Source organism: Rhipicephalus microplus, unplaced genomic scaffold (assembly GCF_043290135.1).
Source record: "Rhipicephalus microplus isolate Deutch F79 unplaced genomic scaffold, USDA_Rmic scaffold_151, whole genome shotgun sequence".
Taxonomy (NCBI): domain Eukaryota; kingdom Metazoa; phylum Arthropoda; class Arachnida; order Ixodida; family Ixodidae; genus Rhipicephalus; species Rhipicephalus microplus.
In genome coordinates this window covers 350,001-355,650 of record NW_027464722.1, presented here as the reverse complement: position 1 = coordinate 355,650, position 5,650 = coordinate 350,001, and the positions used below count along the sequence as shown (strand labels likewise).

Here is a 5,650-nt window from a genome sequence, read left to right as displayed (position 1 = left end):
GGAAGCGCCGCTCGGATCTTCGCCGTTTTTGGAGGAGTCAGTGGCGGCACTCCGGTGAAGCCAAGGTGCGCCAATTCGCGCACGATATCGGCGTCTTTCGACGTGCCCGCCGGCCACCGTCGCACGAGTACGGCAAACCTCGTCTGCCGGGGCGGGGTTTGCGACGCCGACGCAAAAGTGGGAACCGCCGCTCGGATGTTCGCCGTTTTTGGCAGAGTGAGTGCTGGCACTCCGGCGAAGCGAAAGAGCGTGAATGCGCCCACGAAAGTAGCGTATTTGGACGTGCTTGACGGCGACCGCCGCAGGAGTACGAAAAACCACGTCAGCCGGGGCGAGCGACCCACGGCGGTCTGGGTGCTTATCGCTGCTATTATAGGGGCACCCCGGCAGACGCAGAAAGAAAAAAAAAAATGGGGACATGGCGTGCGTCACCGTGCGGCTTCGCAGCGTTGCCGAAGTCGCCGAGCCCTTCGACTGAGCCGAACGGCGGACAGGGAACGTTGGTCGGCCGTTCTAACCTGTCGGTGCCACGCCGAGACGTCGTTAAGGAAAACCGCGTCGTGGGCCTCTACGACGCCGTCGAGTCGTTGTACGTTTGGTGTCCAGCGTGTCGGCGGCGAGTAGCGGACACGTCGTTCACGACTTCGGTCTTTCGCAGTCGACGCGAACTTGCGGAGAGTCGTGGTGCCTCACGTTTTCGGCAGAAACCGCGGCGGAATTTTCCCGTGCGTGCGCGCACGACCTCGGTGCTGTGCCGTCAGCGTAGTGTTGCACAAACTCGTGGCCTACCCAAGGTGCGGTACGTTTGCGGCCGTATCCTCGGTGGGAATTTCGTGAGTAGGGTCGCAAATTCTACGACCTCGGCGGGTTTGAGAGCGACGTAGACTTGTGGCACGCTCAACATGCCACACGTTTCGGGGCACACCCGCGGTGAAATTTTCTCGAGTACGCTCGTATTAGGGCCCAAGGAGGTCTGGGTACTTATCGCTGCTATTATGTGGGGGTTCTCGTGAGCGGCGTACGCGAAAGCGACCGGGTGTCTGATATGCGGCGGGCTTCGGCCTCGTCAAGCGTGTCCTCGGGTCTGCTCCAGGGGAATCCACGGCAGTCGTCTGCAGCCTCATCCGCTTGATGCGTTAGGGGCTGGTTGTCGGACGGTGCCGTTTTACCACGATATCGAGGTGTGTTCCGTGTCGTCCTCGGGCGATTCAGATGCGAAAGCGCCGAAGACGCGGGCGTGACCCGTCGTCTGGCGGCTTTGCAGTCTCGGCTCCGTTGCTAGTTCCGGCCGGTCCACCGACAGTGCAGCGGGCTTGGGCAACCCGCACGGCGCGACCGAGTCGATGCAACGAAAAAGAGCGAGCATGAACGTGCTTCTTGCCGCACGGCTCCCACTCGTCTTTCGGGAAGGTTGTGCCGTAGCGAGCTCGAACGCCGTCATCTCGGAGTGCAAAATAAGCGTGTTGGGGCGCCTGAAGGTGGCCTCCGCCGCACACAGACTGCGTCCGGCCCGCCGAGGGCGAGGACGGACGCGCAGTCGAACGATTACCTGGTTGATCCTGCCAGTAATCATATGCTTGTCTCAAAGATTAAGCCATGCATGTCTAAGTACATGCCGAAATAAGGCGAAACCGCGAATGGCTCATTAAATCAGTTATGGTTCCTTAGATCGTTTCTTCCTACTTGGATAACTGTGGCAATTCTAGAGCTAATACATGCAGTGAGCCTGGAGCCCTTTGGGTAACGGGTGCTTTTATTAGACCAAGATCGATCGGGTTTCGGCCCGTATTGTGTGGTGACTCTGGATAACTTTGTGCTGATCGCATGGCCACGAGCCGGCGACGTTTCTTTCAAGTGTCTGCCTTATCAACTTTCGATGGTAGGTTACTTGCTTACCATGGTTGTTACGGGTAACGGAGAATCAGGGTTCGATTCCGGAGAGGGAGCCTGAGAAACGGCTACCACATCCAAGGAAGGCAGCAGGCGCGCAAATTACCCACTCCCGGCACGGGGAGGTAGTGACGAAAAATAACAATACGGGACTCTTTTGAGGCCCCGTAATTGAAATGAGTACACTCTAAATCCTTTAACGAGGATCAATTGGAGGGCAAGTCTGGTGCCAGCAGCCGCGGTAATTCCAGCTCCAATAGCGTATACTAAAGCTGCTGCGGTTAAAAAGCTCGTAGTTGGATCTCAGTTCCAGACGAGTAGTGCATCTACCCGATGCGACGGCTCGGACTGAACATCATGCCGGTTCTTTCTTGGTGCACTTCATTGTGTGCCTCGAGATGGCCGGTGCTTTTACTTTGAAAAAATTAGAGTGCTCAACGCAGGCGAGTCGCCTGAATAAACTTGCATGGAATAATAGAACAAGACCTCGTTTCTGTTCTGTTGGTTTTTGGAATACGAGGTAATGATTAAGAGGGACGGACGGGGGCATTCGTATTGCGGCGCTAGAGGTGAAATTCTTGGACCGTCGCAAGACGAACTACTGCGAAAGCATTTGCCAAGAATGTTTTCATTGATCAAGAACGAAAGTCAGAGGTTCGAAGGCGATCAGATACCGCCCTAGTTCTGACCATAAACGATGCCAACCAGCGATCCGCCTGAGTTACTCAAATGACTCGGCGGGCAGCTTCCGGGAAACCAAAGTATTTGGGTTCCGGGGGAAGTATGGTTGCAAAGCTGAAACTTAAAGGAATTGACGGAAGGGCACCACCAGGAGTGGAGCCTGCGGCTTAATTTGACTCAACACGGGAAAACTTACCCGGCCCGGACACTGGGAGGATTGACAGATTGAGAGCTCTTTCTTGATTCGGTGGATGGTGGTGCATGGCCGTTCTTAGTTGGTGGAGCGATTTGTCTGGTTAATTCCGATAACGAACGAGACTCTAGCCTATTAAATAGGTGCGGGGTTCCCAGCACCTTACAACCTTCTTAGAGGGACAAGCGGCTCCTAGCCGCACGAAACAGAGCAATAACAGGTCTGTGATGCCCTTAGATGTCCGGGGCCGCACGCGCGCTACACTGAAGGAAGCAGCGTGTCTTTATCCCTGTCTGAAAAGACTGGGTAACCCGTGGAACTTCTTTCGTGATTGGGATAGGGGCTTGCAATTGTTCCCCTTGAACGAGGAATTCCCAGTAAGCGCGAGTCATAAGCTCGCGTTGATTACGTCCCTGCCCTTTGTACACACCGCCCGTCGCTACTACCGATTGAATGATTTAGTGAGGTCTTCGGACCGATGTCCGGCGCGGCCTTTCGGTTGCGCCGGTCTGTTGGAAAGATGACCAAACTTGATCATTTAGAGGAAGTAAAAGTCGTAACAAGGTTTCCGTAGGTGAACCTGCGGAAGGATCATTAACGGATTGTGAAGGGTGAGCGCCTCAGCTGCGTCTGCGCCCGACACTTTCTGCCGCTGACCCCGTTTGGACGCGGGGTCGGCTTTTCCCCACGGGGCTGCCTGAATGTGGAGCGGCACCCCGTGACAAATTGTTGCGCCCAGCGGACGCCAACACCGCGACCTTGGACGGTCGGCCAGGTGGCGGACGCGGGTACAAACGGCGCAACGCACTCATAGGTCGGCTTTCGACCCGCCACTGCACCGTGGCTCGAAGCGCTCGAAATGCGCGACCCGACCGCTGCGGGACCGCCTAGTACTGTAAACAGGAGCGGCGGAGCGCGAACGGCGAGTCGTGGTTACGTCGGTAGAAGGCGAGGCTGCGCGTTCCCGAAACGCCAGCCGAGTGCCCTCCCGACCGTTCGAGCGTGCAAGAACGAGACCCGACAATCGCGCGGCGACTGCCAAGTACGAGAGGAACGGCACAAGCGTCGGCGGTCGGTCAAGGAACTGGCGATGTGACGGGTCCGCTGTGCACCAGTGCATACCGTCCCGCCGTCCGCGGCAAGCGCCTCCGCGTCCTCGGGTGACGGAGGCTGCCGGTCGGTTCTTGCAGGCGAGGGATCTCGCTGGCACCGGTTCGCGTTGACGCGCGGCCGGTCATGGCACGGCGATGCGACGGCCGAGGTGCGCAGTACTCGATGGAGGAACCGCACGCTCCGATGACCGTCCCGCCCTCCGCGGCGTATGCGTACCGACCGTAATGGTTGCAGCAGCGCCGGCCGGCTTTTGAATTCGCCACACGAAACACGGTGCGAGATCGCGGTTAGGGGAGCGTCGACGTTGCCAGGCGTTTTGCTTGCTGCCGAGGGAAAGGCGGCACGGCCACGTCGCGCTCGTCGCGATTAGCGGGTCTGCGCGCTTTGGGAAGGTGCCGCAACGACTTGCCGAAAGAGGAAGCACGGAAGAACGAGGGACTTGGACGTCCCGACAATTGAACGCACTTGCGGCCAGGCCCTTGCTGGCTTCGTTCTTCCGCCTCGAGTAGGCTCGTACGCGGCTCCGGCGCCGAAAGTGGTCCTTGGCACCGACTTCGGTGGACGTGGGAAGTGCCGCGCAAGTACGGCGCGCCTGGCTCCACCTGTTGGCTAAAGTAGGCAGCCGGATCGGCATTTTGGTGTGCGGTGGCAAACCGTGGATGCGAAAAAAGCTTGTGCGATTTCGTGGAACAAAAAGCGGGGGTCCCCCTTTTTATGCGGAGGAGACCGACCCGCCCGCCGTGGTGAACCGCGACGCCACGGTAAAAACGGGAGAGGCTTGTCGATGGGACCGTGCATCCCGCGCTCCACGGAGGCCGGGAGGCGGCCGCCCGAGGAAATGTGTAGCCGTCGAGGCCCGCATCTGCGTGCACTCTTATCCAAATGGGTGTACCGCAGGCATTTTCTGGTTAGGCGGGCCAATGAGAGCGAGCACACAACGATACCTACGGGTCCGGCTTGGAGAACCGGCTTCGACGCCTCCCGAGTATTTATAGAGGGGTGGACCACGAAAGCACTCGCAAGTAGCGGAAGCGAAACGCCGTCCGAAACACACCGTTTGCTCGATTTGCGGCAGCCGAAAAAGGCGCGGCAGAGTTTTGGAGTCCAAGCGTGCGCTGAAAAGCGCCCTTCTTGGCCACTGTTTGGCCGAGTGCCAGAAACGTTTGGTTTTGACTGTACGGAATTGAACAAACACTTTTTCACGACTCTAAGCGGTGGATCACTCGGTTCTCGGGTCGATGAAGAACGCAGCCAGCTGCGAGACTTGGTGTGAATTGCAGGACACACTGAGCACTGATTCTTTGAACGCACATTGCGGCCTTGGGTCTTCCCTTGGCTTCGTCTGTCTGAGGGTCGGATCACATATCAAGAGAGCCTTCGGCGCACAAGGGAACGTGAGCCGTCGACTCGTTTTGACCGCGTCGGCAACACGGACAGCACGCTGAACACCTCACAGCGAGCGCCAACAGCGGCCACTCAAGGGCGAGACGGTGGCGACCGTCGTGCCAGAGCCCAACCGAAACGGGGGCGACCGACTGCATTGAGGATGTGGCACCTCGTTGAGACCGCCGCAGGACTTCGAGTCGGAAGGAAGCCTGCAGGGAAAGTGCGGTCGAGGTTGCGTACTCCTCTCTGCGACCGGGCGCGCAAGAGCTGCGAGAGCCACGGACGCGCAACTTTAACGCACGGTAAACACGAGGAGCGAAAGCCGGCCAGCAAAGCTTCTCCAGCCGTGCGCAAAGTGCGCGAGATCGCAGCCTTGCGTTGCGCTTG

At 58.4% G+C, this 5,650-nt stretch overlaps 2 non-coding genes across 2 annotated transcripts; both read left to right on the top strand.

Moving 5' to 3' along the window:
• The first annotated feature begins 1,546 nt into the window (after positions 1 to 1,546).
• On the top strand, positions 1,547 to 3,361 carry LOC142791209 (small subunit ribosomal RNA). Its single transcript, XR_012890072.1, has one exon. It is a non-coding gene; the product is annotated as a small subunit ribosomal RNA (ribosomal RNA).
• Positions 3,362 to 5,080: 1,719 nt separating this feature from the next.
• On the top strand, positions 5,081 to 5,233 carry LOC142791181 (5.8S ribosomal RNA). The gene has a single exon (XR_012890045.1). It is a non-coding gene; the product is annotated as a 5.8S ribosomal RNA (ribosomal RNA).
• The last annotated feature ends 417 nt before the right edge of the window (positions 5,234 to 5,650 follow it).